This window comes from Rhinolophus sinicus, chromosome 4 (genome assembly GCF_057876585.1).
Source record: "Rhinolophus sinicus isolate RSI-liver-muscle chromosome 4, RSI-T2T, whole genome shotgun sequence".
In the NCBI taxonomy this organism is placed as follows: Eukaryota; Metazoa; Chordata; class Mammalia; order Chiroptera; family Rhinolophidae; genus Rhinolophus; species Rhinolophus sinicus.
Window position 1 is genome coordinate 16562143 of NC_142504.1, and position 21594 is coordinate 16583736.

Genomic DNA, 21594 nt, shown 5'->3' on the forward strand with positions numbered 1-21594 from the left:
AGCCCTCAAATTCTGATCTCCTGAGGTACCAATGTCATTTTAGTTTAGTCTTTCATGTTTATCTGCAATGCACCATTTATGAACTTCAGGTTTCATTTCCCTTGGGTAAATACCTACGAGTGGGATTGCTGGGTGATACAACAATCATATGCTTAACTTTATAAGAAACTGCTAAACTGTTCAAAACTTCCCCCATATTACTTGGATCTGTCCCACATGCACTGCACACTAGCCAGTCTGGGGTTTAGGTGGTGTTCTATCAGTATTTCACGCTCTTCAGGGTTAGATCCACAGATGCACAGCTCCCAGGTGCACCCAGCAGGGCATAAACAACTTTAAGTAGAGTCTCTTTCCAGACCTCCTCTTCTCTGTAATCTGTCTAGTACTTCTGGTTCTCTGGGATTTACCAATCCTCCAGCCAGAAATCTCAGGCTTTGTTTAACCCGCTCTGCTGTGTCCTTCCGACAACTGTGCTCGTGACCCGGTTCAGGTGGCCAGAGAACACAGAAAGAAAAAAATAACAGGGACCACACTCCTCCAACTGAAGAGGAAGGTTTTTTCCTTTGGAGTTTTAGTTAAGCTCCTCTTGACTACTGTAGCTGCTTCAACACTGTGGCTAAAGCATTTCCTGGAGGCTGGAGTGCAAGAAAACTCAGAAAATAAAAAAAGAGGAATTCTGGCACTCGTGCTGAGCATCTTGCTCTTTAAGATAGAACTAGAGGGTTTCTGGAGTTTTCTCTGTTCATTCTGATTCCCACTTTTGGCTTTTGGGTTGGATCAGGGGATACAAAAAAAAAAAAAAAAAGGTAAACTCACCCATGATTCAGTGGTACTTGCTTGTCTTCTCCAACGTGCCTGCTACTTTTCAGTCTACAAATAGCTACTCCTGTTTTCTGTCCTTTTTAGCTGTATTCAGTGGGAAAGTGTAGTGCACTAGACCATTTTACGGAACCCTCTGTAAATTCTATTTTCCACCAAATTTGAGATAGTTTGGTGCCATTATGCCTTCAAATATTTTTTTCTGTCGTTTTTCTCTCCTTCCTTTCTGTTTGGAACTCTCATTACATATATGTTACAATGCTTGACACTGCCCACAGTTCTCTGAGGCTCTGTTTACTTTTCTTAACATTTTTTTCTCCGTCTTCTTTGGACTGAATGCTTTTTACTGATCTTCACATTTCCATTGCTACCTCAAATCTGCTGCTGAACCTATCCAATGAATTTTTCACTTCAATTACTGTACTTTTCAAGTCTAAAATTTCTATTTGGCTCTTCTTTTCTGTTTCTCTTCTGAGATTTTCAATTTGTTGAGTGTTGTGAGCCCTTCCTTTAATTATTTGAACATATTTATAACAATGTGAAGTCTTTGTTAAATCCAGCATCAAGCCCAGTCAGTTTCCATTGATTCTTTTTCCTGATTGTGGATCACACTTTCTGGTATTAGTTTTCTTTTTTTCCATGTCCAGCTTTTGTTGAAAACCAAACCTTTAATATAGTATAGTAACTCTGGATTCATTTTATTTTTCATAGTTATTGGGTCTTTTTTAGTAATTCATCTGAACTTAAACTACAGAATCTGTTTCCCTCCATGGTATGCAGTTGGTACATCTCTGCTCAGTTTAATTCTTATCTTTATGTTGCAGCCTGGCTTCCTAGGGGTTGTGCGTATCTCTGTACAACTTAATCATCAGCCAATGACTTGGGCAAAGGTTGTGCTTAAACATCTCAAGTCTGTGAGACTTCTCCCCTCTGCCAGATGATTTGTGTATAGAGATTGGGGAATATATTCAAAGTTGCAGCCAGTTCTCCAGTCTCCCTCGTTTTGAACTCTTGCCAGGCTCTCATCAACCAGAGCTGTGTGGAAAGCTTATCACAGCCCTTCTATGGGTCTCACATTTCTAGGATTTCCCTATTAAATTTCAGTGGTCCATGGCTTACCCCAAACTAGATCCACAGCCTTGAGTGAGCATGGTAGCAGGTTTTTCCCATCTGTTTCCAACCAAATCACTTCACCAGCAAAGCCACAGGTTTTTGTGTCCCCCCCCCCACTCCCTTTCCTGAATCAAGTCATTCCCCAACTCTTTGGCAGCAAAGCTGCTGGTTTTCTCTGCCAGACCCAAGCTGATAAAGCTTCAGTTCTCACCAGCCAAGCAAGGGGGTTGGGGATGGGGTGGGGGGCTGCTGGAAAGAGCCCGGAAGGAAGGCCACAGAATCACACTGCTCTTACCCAAAGCCCTAACAGTTTTGCAAGATCGTTTTTTTAACTGCCTTTGGTCAAAATCCAGTACCCCTAAACGGCTGTTTTCAACAATTTTGTCCAGTTTTGTATTTACTTTTTGCAAAGGGGAAATGCCAGACTCTGAATGCCACCATCCAGAATTCAAGTAATGTTTTTAATGAAAGATTTTCAAAGTTTTAACTGCACTAAGTCTTGACTGTCACAACTTATTATCAAGTGAAAGATCATCATGTAAATTGGTAATACCGCTTCTAATGAGACAATTTTTAGATGCTCATTGTGACATGACTGGAAAATATGGGGGGGAAAAACCCCAAAACATTCTCAATGGCCCTTGGCAGGATCATGGTGAAATGCCCATTCTATGAGTAAACTGCAACAGTTAAAAGAACAAAGTGGTTTTATATGTTCTAACATGAAAAAACTCTCCAAAACTCATTTTCCTGTGGAAAACAGAAAGTGCCATAAAGATAATACTGTGTTATATTTACAGAAATGTATTTTCCACAGGTACAAATATATTAAGATAGAGGAACAGGTCTTGTAAGATAAAGCAAAGTGTAATAGGTATTAACCCTGGGGAAGGAGCAGAGATTGAAAGAGGGCTAGTTAAAAAGATCTACGTGGTAATATTTTTAAATTGCTAGAAAATTAATATATTTATGTATATACCTCTATATATTTATGTATATACCTGTAACAAACTAATAATTTAACGAATGGGTTGCTCAAGCTATGAACTGCATATTTGGAGAGTCAGTATCACGAGGGTTCCTAGAGGTTTTTATACAGATGCATAAGGATTAAGGAAAACCACTTTACCTAATAAAATTAAGTATACTTACATACAAGATTTTATTAGGTAAAAATGTTTAGCCTCAATTCTCAAGTCATGAATTTGTCTCTCCAAAGATAATCTGCTTATATAGAATACTTCATCCCTTCAATACCCATTCCTTAAGTATTGTTAGTAGTTTTTGTCATGGACTTCTTTCCTAGTAAGCCACTTCAGTCTATCATATGAAATAATACCTTTAATAACTTTAATAGACACAGTTTAAGTTACGTCTTTAATACCTACACTTAAGAATCACAATGAATAACACTCATTAACAGTTACTCTTAATTCTTTAAATTTCATCCTAATCACAACTTTTACAGATTTCAAAAATTAAACAGAGGCTTGAAGACACTGTGGGAATAAACGGAAACTTATCTTCCACTATTAGCCCCACACACAAAATGAAAACTGTAGTTCCTACAAGTAAGTAGCTCCCGGGTACTTTGTCGGAGAGCACTACGAATTAAGTTCTATACTGACTCTTAGTAAATACTTATCAGGCCAGAGGACTTTTCTTACTCTCCTACAATACGGTATTACTTTCTCATAACTGTAAAATGATAAAATAGACAATCTTTTCTACTTATAGTAAATGATTGAGGAAGAATTTCTTACTACTGTTGTTTTAAGGAGTCCCTTTTATAAAAACTGCTTTTAGACTTTTCTGCTAATACTATAAACACACATCTACACAGGCTAACGTAACCAAAGCCATCAAGTGATATCAGCGGTAAAAGTCTTAACAATCCCTGATTCTTGACAACTCCTCGGTCATTGAATCATGCCTGCACACCACTGCAAATGCACAAACTACAGGTTTTTAATTTCATTTTTAGGTCAGTCGCCCATTGTCTTCCACCTAGATTAGTCACTTCAATATTCATGCTTCCATTTCCCCTAACTCAATGAATCTTAAGTGTTGCTTTAAATCATTGCTTGAATTCAAATAATAACCACTGCAAGTGTAGATTATTAATCTTTCCCACATTTTCTATCCCATTTTAGCCCAAAAACTTTCCATAAGCTGGGATAGGTATTATCTCCATTTTATAGATGAGAAAAATGTAGCCCAAAAGTGAGACATGCCAGAAGTGGGCCAATAAAAGGAAAAAAAAATAAATAAATCAAGAATTCAGTTCAACTCATTGACCAAAAACTATGCTCATCTTTTTCGGCTGTAATTATAGATTATAAGCAGCATTCCCCATAGAGGATCCCTCTACAAAGCAACTTCAGTATTTTCCCTAAACAAAAGGAAGAAAAATGTCCAGGAGACGGGAAGGATAACAAATCAGGACATTTTGCAAGGGATGAGCATGAGCCTGGGAGTGTGATGAGCTCCATCCTGTCACTGAGGTCTTGCAGTTCAACAAGTGGCAGACATGAAGAAAACTCATGAAACAATCAAGTTTGGTCAGTGGAGACAGCACTGGGCACGAGAAAATGCAGTTTCTAGTCCTACTCTTGCCACCGTGCAGCATGACTTTATTGATTTTAGCACTGAAGGAGCAGGCAATTTCTACGGACAACAAGTTTCTCTGGATCAACAGCAGCCATCACTGCTCATTCCTACTGCCATGCCACGTATTTGGACACAATTGTGCAATCAGAACTATCTACAGACTTGGAAGCAGCTGCAAAATTCAGTAAGATGGAAGAAAATGAGTTGCAGTAATAACATGCACAGGAGCAGTAAGTGACTGCTTGCAAGAACAATGGATGACTGAAATAAAAGCAAGGTTAACAGTCAGAAATGTCCATTAGAAATTGTTTGCAGTCAGAAGCATCCAGAGATGCTGGATGCTACAGATCCACAGTGGGTGAAAAGATACTTCTCACCACTCTATTTTATTATCTCTGTCTCCCTAGAACTGTGAAAGGTAAACAGCCACCGAATCGAATGTATTTACTTAAATCTGAAGAAAAGAAGGTATTAAATATAAAAGTTTTCCTTTTTTTTTCAAATTACCAAAATTCTTTTTCTTTCATATTCTTTGCTTAAAGTAATCTTTTAGGGTTAAAAGTAATTATCAAGAATAAGAAAAATGCTGAAGGAAGAGTGATAACAGATACAGATTTTAATTATGTCATTGTACATTATGTAATCCCCCCCCCAAAAAAAAACAAAATAACCTGGTTGTTAATAAAAGAAGCCAAGATCCAAAGGGAATACAGAAGAGGGCTGACAATTAAGTTCCTGAACTTGTTGCAGCGATGTTGCTAAACTTTTTTGCTATCAGAGGGATTATTCGTTACGAATTTGTACCAACTGGACAAACAGTTAACAGAGTTTACTGTTTGGAAGTGCTGAAAAGGCTGCGTGAAAAAGTTAGACAACCTGAACTTTTCGCCAACAATTCACGGCTCTTGCATCACGACAATATACCAGCTCACATGGCAGTGTCTGTGAGGGCGTTTTTAGCCAGTAAACAAATAACTGTATTGGAACACCCTCCCTACTCACCTGATCTGGCCCCCAGTGACTTCTTTCTTTACCTGAAGATAAACGAAATATTGAAAGGAAGACATTTTGACGACATTCAGGACATCAAGGGTAATATGATAGCAGCTCTGATGGCCATTCCAGGAAAGAGTTCCAAAATAGCTCTGAAGGGTAGACAAGGCACTGGCGTCGGTGCATAGCTTCCCAAGGGGAATACTTCGAAGGTGACCATAGTCATATTCAGCAATGAGGTATGTAGCACTTTTCCTAGGATAAGTTCATGAACTTAATTGTCAGGACTTGTATATTCATAATCTCTTTTCCCATTTTCCCAACTGTTTTTAAATAAAAATACCTGGTAAAACAAGGGGAAAGAATGGTTTTCCAGCACTCACTAGATGTTTCATGTATGTTCCCTGTTTCTCTTGGTTAAATTATAACCTCTCAACGAATAACATTTTCTATTATAGTTCCCAGTATAGTGCCTTGTATATAATAGGTACCCAACAAATGCTTAGTAAATGCTCAACTACTTTTCTGAATTATTTTTCCTTTTTATTACCTAGATTTCAGCTCAAATTGAAGACAAAATTTTGTATCATTAACAACACATATCAAAGTAAAATACAGTCACTTTAGGATTAGCTTGCGTTTGTAGTAGCACCGCTATGCCAAAGGAGCCAATTCATTTCTTATGTTAACATTCAAGAGGTTTGGGGGGGAAAAAAACCTCAAATTGAAGCAAGGCATGGATGGCTGTGGTGTCTCTTAAAGCAAACAACCTTCTTCTGGAAGGGAAAGTGAAGGGTGCTTTTCATCACAGATCCTTTTACCCAAGGCATAATTAAAAACTGAAATTAAGAATGGTTTTCTAGCAGAAATTCTTCTCTCTGACAAGCTCCAAAATGTCGGTGTGCTTGGATTTGACAAAATCAAATGTCAAGCTTGGAAAAAAAGTAAATAGAAATGCAAAAGTAAAATGAACAAACACTTTTATTCAAGAGAACAAATATCAATTTTTCTGGTAAAGATAAACTGAACTCATCTAATTTTGCTCTTGCCTAAAAACCTTCTTAAATGTAATAAAACGCATGTCTGTAATTTTATTTTTAAAAGGATACACTTATAAAGATAGGGAGAATGAGAGAAAAGTTGACTTTGAAAGCTGTAAAACATATGCACAAATGAGTAACTGATATAGCCAATCCAAAGAGGCTAAACTCCAAACTAGCTGCTTGGAAAGCAGGAAATTTCATTTACAACAAAATCTTCCAAAGGCTCAAGAATTAGCAGCACGAGTAACTTGACGTGAGGGGAACTACAATAAGGAGACTCAGATAATATTAGGTCAGTATTGATTAGCTGATCCATTAGTAAAGTGCAGCTACCTTTCTCCATTCCTGTATTTTTATTTTCTTGGAGTTAATATTTACTTGCTAAGTTTTTCATTACACTACTTACCAGTAATTCCACCCCATCCTCCTTGCAGGGTAATAACTGTCAGCCCCTCACCCTCCACCATGCAGGACCAAACAAGAGGTTTATTTTTAGAAAGAGTAAAATAAAAAGTATATCTGAACAAATAACAATGAAATCATATGGAAAATGGGGTTCTTGGATACTGAGACAACACACACACACCTGCTTCTCACTTTAGCCTGGTCTTGACCTTCCAGGCAGATGTGAAGAGTATTCTCTAGAGAGTTAGACCAGCCTACGAGGAAAGACAAGGACATCAGATCAGGTATTACCCCCGAGCAATCAGTCACAGAATAGCTACAGAGAAGCACAACATGAAACACAGCTTCATGTTTTCCGTTTTCCACTCTTAACAATAAGCTAATAACCCTCGGATAATAGACGCTGAGAAAAGCCTGTAATATGAAAGATAGAGACCAGAATGTACACTCAAACAGGTAAAATCTACTTGGAATAATGAAATTATTTAGGGTGAAGAAAATAGGCCTTAATATTCTCAAAGAAATAAGAGACTACTGTATTCATGAAGCGAAAATAAGTTTGCTACAGGAGAGGGACATCCAGGGGAAACAAAAGAGCTCTTAGAAAATAAAAAAAAGCAAAAGCAGAAATTCAAAAATTCATTAGAAATCATGGAAGATACATTTGGGGAAACACGAGAAAAGCACAAAGGTAGAAAAACAGGAGAAAACTGGAGGACCTAACAGAGGGCATTTAAATAAGAGGAGTTATAGAAAAAAACAATAGAAAAATGGAGGGGAGGAAAACATTACTATTTTCCAAAACCAAAAGCTCTAAGTTGCTAGACGAAATGGGGAATGGAGGGCCCAGTGAAACAGATGAAAACAGACTCATACCAAAACATATCATTGTGATATTTCAGAACACTACAAAAGGAAAAAAAAACAAAAACCGCATGTCAAGAAACAGGACTCAAAGTGCTTTTGAACTTTGCAGTGATGACATCCAATGATAGATGATGATGAGATGATGCACTTGAAAACATTTCCACCCTAAAATCCTTTGCTCTGCCCAGTGAGCAATCATGAGGATAGACAAAAATAATTTGCATATTTGCTTATGGCATTTCATGAAATTAATCTACCACAAACACTTTTTCTCAAAAAGATTGAAAAAAAAAAGACATGCTGACCTCTGGCAGAAACAAACGGGCAGAACAGAAAAGGGGGAGATATGAGATACAGGAACTAAAGGACTCCACCCAGAAGAAGGGCAAAGGTGATTCTCAGGAAGATGACAACAGTGTGTATGAGGTCTGGAGAAACGTGAATCCATACTGGACAGTTCAGAAGGCTCCAGGAGTGAAATCTTCAAGAAAATGAAGTTGATAAATCTGAATAAACATTGAAAGGTGATTTAAAAAACTAGCAGAGATTTTGGGTTTGGATTATTAGTAAGTAGTAGATAATGGAAAACTAAGCAAATAAATATTAACTCCAAGAAAATAAAAATACAGGAATGGAGAAAGGTAACTACCGTTTATTAATGGACTGATTAATAAATACTGATATCATCAAAATTGCTAATGTAATTACGTTGAGAAAACTGAGAGATCAGAAGTGGTACACGGTACATATAGAGAGTGTGTATGGGGCAAGGGTATACTGGAAATATACCTGTATGTGGAAAAAGAGCTAAATCCTCATTTACCATAAATGGGTAAAACTGAAAAATTAAGAATCAGCAACATAAGCATGCCATTTACTGATATAGCGCTAAATGCCAAAAAAAAATCAGCTAAGAAGTTCAAAGTAATAGCCTCTGGGGAACAAGAAACGGAGATAATGAGAATTGAGGAGCATTGTCAGTCTTTGATCTATCTATACATGCATTAACAATTTTAATAAAAAAATTAAAACCTATGAAAAATACATCTCTCATGTGTAAACAGTAAACAGTTTGAATGTAGAAAAATCAGAGAATTGTTACCATTCTTCAAGAGTTAAAAACAAACAGGATTTTTTTTTTTTAAATAAAGGCCAAAACCTAGGGAAGAATGAGCTGTCCCTTGATGATATGCTTCATTATATTCTTCTTTGTATACATTATGGCATGAAATATATTTTGGTAAAACATTCCACTAAAATATAACGTGTAAAATCAATATTTAAAAGACTATAAATAATATTTTCAATTTTTAAAAGATACGTATATTTCTACATTCATAGATACAAAGATTTAACTTAACCAAAAGGAAATATTTTAGTCAATCAATCTTTTTTAATTCACCATAAAAATTCTTCTACTTACTGCCATGTTTACCTAGTACCAACCCAAATCATTTCCCTAATTCACACACTATCAATTCTACTCTGAAAAGGAACTAGAGCTCAAAAACCACTGACCTATAATCAAATACAATTCAGATGATAGTATTATGTTATACTAAAATGAGACAGATCTTTGTAAAAATATTTTATAAACTACTTAAATTAGCTATCAATTTGTAATATTTTATTCTTTATCTCACTCAACACTCAGGCTGTTCTTCACTCCTACTTATACCCACCTGCCCGTAAAACATTGAACCAAACAGTAAATGCAAGGCACTGCATTAAAAATAAGCAAAAAAACATCTTTTTGATGGAGGGAAACATTCTCTTCTCAAAGGTATAATGTGACTCAGTTGTGTCCTCTGGGCAAGAATGCTCAGGTAAGAAGATGGGGGAACACAGGCTCCCCACATACGGAGTCCTTGCATGAAATGCCGAACGATTAGAAAATTTTGAGTCCATGCGCCCAGATGAAAACCCTATATGGAACAGCCTTACTAATTATTTAACAAAGTTTTAGAAATTTAGAAAGTCCAAAGAGGTACTACCTCAATGAGAACAGCAAATCCTATCCTACCCAAAATGAGAGGTTATTTCAGGCTTTAACTTCACATTTCTTATCTGGAAGACTTCCCGGTTTTAAGAAACTTAAGGAATATGCAATATGTTCAAAGTGGTGAAAAAGCACTCTAAATAGATGAAATGACAATTGAATACTGGTACTATTTTATCTTTTACTCACTGCTAATTTCCCTATAACAAGCATAAACACTAGACACAGCTGGATATCCTTGCCAACTCTTCACTTCTAGCACTTAAGGACTGAGTTGGATAGGGTGTTTTGAGAATGTCGGTAACAAGATGAACTAACAATATCGTAATTTGTGTCTTTCATAAATTTTTAAAAAGGTTACCTGATATGGTTTGAAACATTGCCAAATGTTTTACAAGTCATTTTCTATGCTAGTTTCCTGCTTTAACAAACTTCCTTTATATGCTTAGGTTTAATAAAATAGCATTAGTGGTGTAGTTTACATTCAGACTTAGTGAAAAGATTCACCCAGCGGTGTGGCTGTCGCTTACCTGCTTTCATTTCAATATAGGTAGCGCTAGACGAAATCATCAGGGAATCAAGTTTGCCCTCATCTCCCCTCACCTCTGATTTCCACAGCTTTTGCCTCCATGTCAGTACCCTTCTTCCTATTCTTATCCCCATATTTTTCAATATGCTCAAACTTCCCTGGTTCTCCAAAAATCATCAAGGTCCCAAATATTGGGGCACAGTTCTATTACTTGTCCTTTCTTGGGTTTCTCTCACAGTCTCCATTTCAAACATTTACTACACTGAATTCTCAGCAGATGATTTTGTCAGAAGGGAAAGGAAAGAAGAGGCTATCAATTATTATTGAGATTCCCCTCGACTTGCAGAATTAAATATATCAACACCATTCCTTACCTCTTATCCTCAAGTCTCAGAAGAAAATATGCCCCTCTTCCCCTATAAGGCTGCTGCCTGGGCAACGAATGAGGCCCCGCCACCCCTCACAACATGGGACCATGACTCATGGGTTACCTCTCTCTCGTAACTTCAATATTTTTTCATTTGATACTTCTGCATTTATAAATGTGCTAACATCTTCCTCATCCTTCAGTAAACATTTTTTAAAGCTCTATTTGAACCCCATTTTCCTTGTAAGTCGTAGCCTTATTGATCCCCTTTTCCCCACCACACCAAGCTTCTCTAAAGAGTAGTTCACACTGGACTTCATTTCTTCAGTTCTCCACCCTTCCCATCACAGCCACTGCTTTCTGGCTTCCCGAGCCCCCGCTATCCTCAAACTTCTTGAATAAACTGAGGAATGACCTAACTGAAAAACCAATCCCAGTCTGTCGTCACCCCGCCTGAGCACAGGCCATCACTGTGGAAGGTGTCCCTCAGGGTTTCATTCTTGTCTCGAGTTATCTCATTCACATCTAGGGCAGCAGCTAGTTTCTACATGAATGTGATTTCCAAATGTTAGTTACAGCTCTCACCTTTCTCTACCTTCTTAACATACTTACCTGGGGAGTCCAAAAGATGGTCGCTTTAATTTCCCATTTTCAAAACGACTCACCCTAACCATGCCTACTCCTCCTCCTATGGATTCTGGCTCCCCTCATTATGACATCATCTGACACCAACACCCACCCATTCTCCAAAGCTTCAAATTTCAGAATCATGTGATTTTTCTCTTCCCCCAAACTTCCAGACATCTAATTTTTCTCAAAATCTTTTCATTCTTCTTTTGTGCTTCATAAAACTCTCAACATCATCCTCATCACAATTTCTACTCTCCAACCTTTGCTTTATAGAGTTTTTATCTTCTTTTGCCTGAACTATTTTAAAAGCCTCTTAATTGTCTACTTAATCCCCAACGTTTCTCCACCCTAATCGCTACTCCACACTACATCCAGAAGTATTCTGGTTAAAGTGCAGACCTCAGAGAAAAGTTAGATCGACAGAGTCTTTTTTAAATAGCTCAAATGGGTAGTTCTGTTCCTAATTTGCTCTCACAATGTAGTAGTCCTACTTTGAATAAAATTTTTTTGACCTAACGAGTAATTAACAAAGCAGGTCAGAGCCTCATTACTTTAAGAAAATATGTAGTAACATAACTGAACCAGCAGAAATGTCTGAAAGTGTTTTTACACAACTAATAAACACTAATAAACATGAAATAGGACTATAGGATCACTGCCAGATTTTGTTAAATGTGCAAATTTGAATCTTTTTTTAGTATCTCAAAACTAGATTATTTTAGAAAAAATGTCACTGATAGTTTTCTCTTTTCAAGATAACACTTTATATATGCACTTACAAAAATACCTAAAATTCCTAACAGATCCATCCAGTGATAAACTGGTTCCTAAATTCAGCCATGATGGAGGTGAATGAGAAAAAGTAATCTTAAGTAACTGCCTCAAAATCTGACTCGCACCCCTCCACTGTTGTCATTTACTCTAAGCCACTGTCACTTACTGTCCATTTACCGTGTTTCCCCGAAAATAAGACCTAACCAGACCATCAGCTCTAATGTGTCTTTTGGAGCAAAAATTAATGTAAGACCTGGTATTATATAAGACCGGGTATGATATGATATATGATATGATACGATATGATTCCGGGTCTTACATTAATTTTTGCTCCAAAAGACACATTAGAGCTGATGGTCCGGCTAGGTCTTATTTTCAGGGAAACGGTATTACAGTAGTCACTGGACTGGTTCCGCTACTTTCACTCTAATTCTCAACAATATTCTCCAGAGTGACTAGAGCCATCATTTTAAAACATAAAACAGATTCTGCTACTCTTCTGTTAAAACTGTCCAAAGGCTCCCACTGCACTTAGAAAAATACTCAAACTCCCACCCACGGCCTACAAGAGCCTTCCCGATTTGGCACCTCCGCACCCTCCGAGTTCATCTTCTACAGCTCTCCCCCTTGTCTACTCACCTCCAGCACGCCGGCCTTCCTCCTGCTCTTCAAACACGCCCAGTTTATTTCCCATCTCTCATTTCTCGTCTTCACTATTTTCTGTTGCCTCCGCTTGAAATGATCTTCCCAGAATATCTACACGCATATCCCTCATTCTCTTGTCTCAGTACAAACATTACCTCCGCAGAAAGTGACTCCAAACACCCAATCTGAACTCGTCACCCTCCGCTCCCACCTTCAGCCACTCGCCCTGTTAGTTGCATTTTCATCGCAATACTTACCCGAAACTACCTTTGCTTGTTGTCTCTCTCCCCTCACTAGAAATTCACTCATCGTTCTATCTCCTCTGACACAGGACGGTGCCCTAACACACAGTAGGCATTCAGATATTGATCAATTAATAAATACATGCTACCTTGTCTCAAAGCTCTATCTCCTGAGCTTCAGGCTCATATTTTGTTGCCTAATCTCTGTAAATATGTCCCATGGGCACCATAAACTCAACAATGTCCACAACTTACCGCATTACTTCCTAAATCTATCTGCCTGTGGTATTCCCTATCTTAATTAGGCATGCTGTTCAATGTCCTTTATTCCCTCCATCTAATCTGCCAGCAAGACCTTCAGTTTGATATCTTGCATATCTTTCACATATATTCCTTTTTCTCTATCTCCACTGTCACTGCCTCAGTTCACACTCTCATTATCTCTCACTTAACTTCTACAACTTTCTGTTTATTTTCCTTACATCATCTATCCCCAATACCACCATCAGCGAGAGCTTTCCAAAATACAAATGTGACCATATGTCTCCCTTGGTTGAAATCATTCACCAGTTCCCCATCACCTGTAAAATCCAAATTACTCGATTTGCCATAAGGGCCTCACATTCCTCCTTTAAAGGATGTTCAAACATCCTTTCTTTTATTTCCAGCCACAATGGGCCATTTGCTCTTCCCTAAATCCAGGGCTTCATACTACAGAGACCCCATCTTAATTGCCTCAAATCAAGCCTTTTCCTGACTCATCCCAACAGATTTAGAGCAACCGGTGCTACCAGCTAATACAGTTGCTCCTCATTGTTCGTGGAGTCTATTTGTGAATTTGCCTACGTGCTAACATTTACCTTTAACCCCAGTATCAGCACTCGCAGCGCTCGTGATCATCGCGGACAGGCACAGAGAAGCTTTGGGAAGGTGCCAAATGAAGCGTGTGGCCCCAGTTTAGGTGCCACAAGGCAATGTTCTGCCATCTTGTTTCAGCTCTCACTCTAAAAAACAAGTATCCTTTTTATGGCCTAGTTAGTGACATGGTTTTCACATTTTTTGCACTTTTGTTGGTGATTTCGCTGTCTAAAATGGCCCTCAAGCATAGTGTGCAAGTGCGGTCTAGTGTTTCTAAGCACAGGCTCGTCGTGTACTTTACGAAAAAAATACACGTGTTTGATGAGGTTCCTTCAGGCATGAGTTACAGTGCTGTTGGCCATTCAATATTAATGAACCAATAGCACACACCTATTAAGGTGTCTTTGAACAGAAACACACATACAACAAGATTACGTATTGACCAGCTCACGAATACGTGATCAGATGCTCGTGGAAACCTAACCCTGTATTCCCCGTTGCAAACAATGAGCTGGTATTTACTAATGCAGTGTTCACAGAGAACTCATAGACCAGAACCACCACAAATCACAAATAACAACAATTAACTGTACTTTCATTTATTAATACATGTCTGTCTCCACCACAAAACTAGTGGGCTCTCTGAGGCCAGAAATCACATTTATTTATCTTTGACCTCTAACTCTTACTATTATGCCAGAAATACTGACATTAATACTCAATGCATGTAATTTTTAAAATCGTGGTACTTCACCATTGTAATGTGATCTGCCCTATATGTTTAGACTTCACTGTAAGACCCCCCACCCTGCTGCCTACCCTGCACAGAGAGAGGCCTCGCTCAACTGCAGTTACTGGTCTGAACTCCATCTTCCATCCCTGCCCTTTCACCTCTTTATAACCAAAGATTATGCTCTTTAGTTTCGAACATAAAAATCCCAGTTAAATGAGAAAGCATTTACAGAGATTTACTTTTCATCAGGTCAGTTAGCCCAAATGGGCTCAGACCTAAAAACTATTAGACAAGCTTCTACACAAAATGGAAGACTGAGCACACATGCCGACATTTCCTACCTCCTGAAATAACAGAAAAGATACTTTTTAAAGAGAATAAAATGCCAATAATACTGGAGGTAAGGTGGGAGAGAAATGAAAGAGACAAAGATTAGCAAACCAGAAACTTTAGGAAATTCTTAGAAGTTAGAAAGCAGATGAATGATAGACTTGATAATCTGAAAGTAATTTTCTCACAAAATAGCTAGCAATGCTAACTAGAATATCAAAAACATCTTCTCAAATACAAAAACAAGTCCCCAGAAAACCCCCACAGGCCAACATGAAGAGGATAAAAACAAACTGGTAAAAGCAGATGCTGAAGCTGTATCTGCTGTAGGTACAGATTTGAGTACATACAAGCTCAGGCCAAGTTCAGGCTTTAGGGTCTGGTCAAGATGGAGAATTACAATTTAGATCCCTCCATATAAAGTTGGGACCTTATGGAACGAACCCCCTTGTGAAAGAGTGGCCGGGCAAAGAGGTGCCTGTTGGCAGAGGAAGACAACAAGGAAATTAGTCTGTCTCGGCTTGGACTCCATATTAAGGGGAACTGTCACCTGAGAATGTGTACACAGCCTACTCTCGAGGATTCGGGGTCCCAATATACCTACCTAATTCAGGAAACCCCAAGCAGAGAAATGACAAAGGTGCCAAAGAAAAGCCTTAGGAAATCTTCCCTGGAGGAATGTGCCCGCTAACCAGGTGGCACAGGGTCCCCTGAATAAAACTCAGCCAAGCATGAGCTCACAATTCAAAAATCACAAAAAACACTCAAGGGAAAAAAAAAAAAAGACAGGTCACTGAGAACACAAGAAAGTAATACTGTCATAAAGGAAAGCAGATAAGATTGAATAAACAGTATAATCTAAGCCATCAGAGATAAGCGCAGTTCTTTCCAGTGGCTTTTCTCTGGGCCTCCCTTAAGAAGTGCATGTGTGCTTATTTTTTTTTTTTTTTAACAGCAGAATCAAATTATTCTATCAAGTTAAAAAATAGGCACTTTTTTAAGACATGTAGTATAATTTAAAATTTACAATACTCTCACCCAGGGTAAGTACCACCCCCTCCCCAAGAAGCATCTGGAAATGTATGAGGACATTTTTGATGTCCCAATGGCTGTGGTAGAGAACAGGGCACTACATTTTAAGTAGTGTTCAGGACAATCCCAAATGATGGAGTACAGTACTGCCAAAACTGGCAATTGCGAATTGTTGGGAAATACTTTACTTAAATCCGAAACTGTTACCAATGATCAACTCTGTAAGTTAAGACTGGGAACAGAAATTTTAAATTGTCATTGTACATTAGTTCTTATGTACTATTTTAACTCTGTTTACTGTGTAACAGTAAGATTTAAAATTTTGATTAGAAATAAATGTGCATAAGTAATTCAGGAGAAAGCCGTTCTGCTCATCGGTCAATGCAATGACCAAACCTGCAGGCAAATGGTTTGTTCAGCGCACCAAGGACAGAAGTTTACTTGATTACCCTGTAATTCCTAGACTCAGAAAAGCAGTCACTTCAAACACTTAAATATGTCTTAGTTAAAATACCTTCAGAATTAGAACAAGCTTCCTGCTGCTGGCTGTGTGCTCATGCAGGGAGCACCTGGCACCTCTTTTGGGGGGCAGCAGCTGCAGCCCCAACGCTCTCCATGGCTGGCAGAGTCCAAGGAAGGACTCCAGACTCAAAACAATAACCATGGACACATTTGAAGTGGTGAGGTAGGATGGTTCTGGGGTGCAGTTCAATAATATACCACTTAGTAAACTAATGAAAGCCTGTTAATTGTTAACAATTAGATCAGTGAGGCAGATGGGTTTTAGACTGATGGAAGGCCAACAGATGAAACACTTGCACACATGAAAATCGGAGATTACGATATAATTGATGTGTACTAAGCAGACAGGAAATAATTATTAAAAAGAAAACCTACACCTATCCCAGAACTTTGCTTTTCAAAGATGACAAATTGTCAACACACACACACACATACACACACACTCACACACACACGTGCATGTGTACAATTTGGGGTCACCATCCTGACTAGTATGTAATAGTTTCCTCTACATTTTTGCTTTCCCTCCCTGTTCCTTTATGGTACATAGAATAGCTAGTATACACAGGCATACTACACTTATATTTTACTAAATGGCTAATATATTTAGATCAACATCAAACTTAGGGTGAACAAAAAATAAACTAGTTCTTTGAAAATATCTCCCTTTTTCCATTATTGATATATTAATTCAATTTTTATCTTAATATTTCAGTGAGTTATTTTGCTGTTTAGTGTAACAATAAAACCAAACAAAAATCCTTGCATTCCTTGTATCATTCTAGAATTTCAATGTTTTTCACTTATTATGCAACCATTATAAACCCTTTTGTATGTAGCTGTTATACATAGGGCAATCTTTATTGATAAGAGAATAAAATTATTCTTAAAAAAGAACTATTATGTGGTCTTTGTTAAGCATTTTATTTAAATAAATTTCTTGTATATAGAAAGATTAGAACAGATTCAAATACTGTCAAAACAATTCTTGCATTAAAAAAACTACAAAAAACACTATCAGAAAAAATCTGACTCAAGAACTAGGTCAACCTAGACCTGTGAGTTGAAGCACAAGAAAAGTCTTCTTACAAAAGTACGTAAGAAAGCACATCAAGAGGCCCACAAAATTTGCAAATAGGGTGATTCCTCAAGAATTTAATTAGTAAAAGGAAACACATGATACATAAACTTAGTAGAAAAAAGCCACTCCAAGAGAAGATAGGTAGAAGTCTTTGGAAATATTTGTCTAAGCAAAGTGTCCAAGATATACCCTTAGGATAATAACATAATCAAGAAAACAGTGACACTCAAGCATATTGTAAGCTGTTGCAAGAAAGTGTATTAACAGAAGGACAGTATCTGGTAAAGCCTAGAGAAAAGGAAGTAACAAACTGACCCAGGTCTCTAAAATTGCCCTGGGTGATGACAGAGTGGGGAGAACTTGCCTACTCTGTATCCCCGGGTTTCTCAGTCTTGGCACTACTGACATTTTGGGCCAAATTTCTCTTTTTAAAATCTAGCTTTCCATCTATTCAACATAATTCTTCTATTCTCTAATTAAACTCTGTTGTAACCACACTGATCTTTTTACACTTACGCACAACCAAACCACACATCTCATTCCCACCTGAATGCCTTCACTCATGTTACCCCCACCAAACAATATTCTTTTTTCTTGGCTATTCAATATCTAATCAATTTATGGCCTTCTGCTTGCTTTTTTAGAGTCAAAATTTTAGAGCTAAAAGGGATCTTAAGACTCATCTCAAAATTAATTCAATGAATGGTGAGTCCCTCCCTACAGATGAGAATTTTTTTTTCCTAAACTCTTTCTGAATGTACAGTCTGCTGCACATGATAAAACGCTATTTATATGCTAATCTGTGTTGCTTCCTAATTTGTTGAATAATAAATATTAAGCACAGCCTACCACCATGGGACAATGCTTGGCTGAGGGACTACAAAGACAGTTTCTTTCCTCAAAAAACTACGTAAAATAATCTTTTTTATTATGTGAAATTCTGGTATACACATATACACACATTTATTTTTGGTGAAAATTTCTACTCGAGTAACAAATTCTAAGTTGCTCTTTTTGGAGATATTTTGGGAAAGAGGAAACTGCATATAAAAGAAGGGAAGATTAAAAAAGAAGGGAAATAAAGAGATAGCAGAGTAGGAGAAGATATTTGCAGTGCACTCTGAGACGCAGACACAAAACAAATGTCCAGCCTTTGATCTAAAAGCAGTCAGTTGGGAAGGAGACTAAGGAGATGAGAAGGACAGACAGCCAAGTCAGGGTTCCATTATGTCATGTTCTGATGAGTACTGGCATCGAATCATCCTGGGTGGAGAATAACTATAACTACCCACTCAGCGACAGCAAACGAAGTGAGTTAAATCAAGGTTACTAAAAGCTTATTTTTCAAAAATCTCAAACATCCACGTTATCCTATCTCTAGAACCGTTGGAACCAGAAGTTGGAGTTAGTAACTTGTAAGTGAAAATAAGAAAGGCTCTGAGTAAGACACCCTAACAAATGCTTCTTAGGATTTATGAGTATTCACCCTCCCACCCCCAGACTGGGAATACTGAAAAGTTTCTTTCAACAAAGTAGTGGTAAATGGAAATTAACTGTAGAGTACCTGGCATTTCCAAATTGAATTGCATAAAATGTCACTGATAATCTGTTTGACACATTGTATTTAATGTTTTAATTGGGTGAACATTAAAAGTTTATAAGGATTTTTAAGGGTCCATTCACAATCTTAGGCTACTTAACCTTCTCTCCCCCATAACATTTTAAATTCCTTCAGGGACAATTTCTCTACCTTGGAGTCTTCGAGACCCCAACACTAAGGATGACCAGGGCCTGTGTGCCTCACAAGGTGTCCCACCTTCTTCAAAACGTGGCTGAAATTTTTTTCATTTATCCCCCCATTCCAAAAGATTACTAGTTTTGAAAAGAAAATGAAAAACATTTGAATCAACTTACATAAAAATATGCATGACCATCGTTTAATTTCTAAAATAAGCAATTTCAATGCATTAAATTTATTTTACTTAGCTATTACCCAAGTTTCTTATACTAAAGTCCCAAAGAGAAGGACATTTAATAGATGAATAAAAAGGCAAATAATTTTATTTATGTAAAGCTAAATTTTCCATAAAACACTGTATTATATGTATACAGGCATACATATTCTAGGTAAACTAAAAAGACAAATACACTTGAAGACAACTACATTAATTCAAAACAGTAAAGAAGCCCTATCATGTGATAATGAACCATTATAAACATATGTAAGTATGGTCATTTTTTTTTCATTCAAAATAAAATGCTACCTTATCAAACACTACTTACTTTTGTGGACTTTTAAGGGGAAAGCAGGAGAAAAATTCAGGGTTGTGCGAATTTTATAAAATCTTTAGATTATGTTGGAAGGAATCTTTGAGGTCACATAGTCATCACCCAATATTTAATTTGCCTTTGTAAACACACTGAAATGTCATGTAAAAATAAAACTTATTAACATTAGTCAACAGCACATCATTTATTGGACTACTTTAAAAGCAAAGTTCTTTTAAAAAATATTTACTAAATGACACATAGCTCTTATACTGAAAAGAAAAATACGAAAGTTATGAATCAAGCAAAATCAACTGAAAACACATTCACTCAACAAATATTATTCGCTCTACATATAACACTGTACCAGACAGTAAGAGAAGGAAAGAATGCTGACATTTACTGAATGCTTAGAACGTACCAGACTCTCTGCTAGACACTACTTATATTATCCAATTAAAGTCTTACACCAATGCTATAAAGTAAATATGACAACCCCCGTTTTAGAGATGAGGTATCCTGAGTTCAATAGTAACACCGACACATTGGGCTGCAGCAAGCTTACTGTTTGTACCACACACACCTACGCGTCCTGAACAAAGAGCTGGGAGTTAGAAAAACTGGGATTACAACCCACATCTCTAACTCTTCTGCCATGATGAGTAAGAAAATAATAAATAAAATGAAATAAAGTACCTAATTTCAAGGAGTTGCATGATTTAACTATATCAGAAGCAGTGAAAACACTTTGCTAGTAAGCAAAATTGCAGGTAATCTTTAATATAGTTAATGAAAAGCCAATGTTTCCATTAGCAGAAAAGTAATTTAAGCATTAAGTCGGTAATAGCAATAAAGTATTTACAGTATGATCCTATAATTTATAAACTCCATCGTTATTGTATTAAAACAAAAATTTCTAAAACTCCCAAAAGTTTGGAAGCAGCTGTGACATTAGTTCTTATTATATCACCAGATTAAAAGCTATTCAAATGAGCTGCAACTGGGGGTAGTTGTTCCATTATCTTAGAGAGTCATTATTTTTTGTACAAAATAGGATTTCTTTACACACACACACACACACACACACACACACACACACACAACTGTATTTGATACAAGATCATGGGAGTTATATTGTTTTTATGTGAAAACCAAGTTGAATGCTTTGAAAAGACCCAAAGAAAGCAAGTGACAAAACAAAAAAACAAAAAACCAAATTACTGTATAATTAAGTATGAGCAAGACAATGATAAATAATTGAGGAGTCACAAAACACTACAAGGATCCTACACTCAGATTCCTTCACAAGCTTTTAAGTTCTTGCTCCAAAGTTAGGAACGGGTGACAATGCACTAGTTTACCTACTGTTGACCCAAACCTCCAGGCAATAGATGCATAGTCAAAGAAAAGACTGGCAAATGAATATATATAATTTTTAAGTATAAGTGTGTACCTTATTTAAGGTACGTGTGAATCATTTTTTATGACTCATTTAAATCAACTTTCAATCAACCAAAAAACTACCATCAGTCATAATCAAATCAGATTAAAGGGTTTTACTCATATGTGTGCATATAGGTATAAAATTTTTGCCAGGAATGATATACAAGAAACTACTGGCAATAGTACTGACCTTTCGGACGGTGTTTCTCAACCTCACCTCTATGACATTTTGGGCTGGATAAGCCTTTGTTGGGGGGCCTACCCTGTGCATTGTGCGCAGCATCCTGGGCC

At 37.2% G+C, this 21594-nt stretch overlaps 1 protein-coding gene across 8 annotated transcripts in view; it reads right to left on the reverse strand.

Moving 5' to 3' along the window:
- The window catches only part of PALS2 (protein associated with LIN7 2, MAGUK p55 family member), a 126664-nt gene that overhangs the window by 72668 nt on the left and 32402 nt on the right, over positions 1-21594 (reverse strand). For 2 of the 8 annotated variants that reach the window (XM_074340871.2, XM_074340872.2), the window contains exon 2: positions 7165-7237. The exons of the other annotated variants lie outside the window; for them this stretch is intronic. The gene's annotated coding sequence lies outside the window, so the exon portion shown is untranslated. The remainder of the gene's footprint in view (positions 1-7164; positions 7238-21594) is intronic. 8 annotated transcript variants of the gene reach the window in all.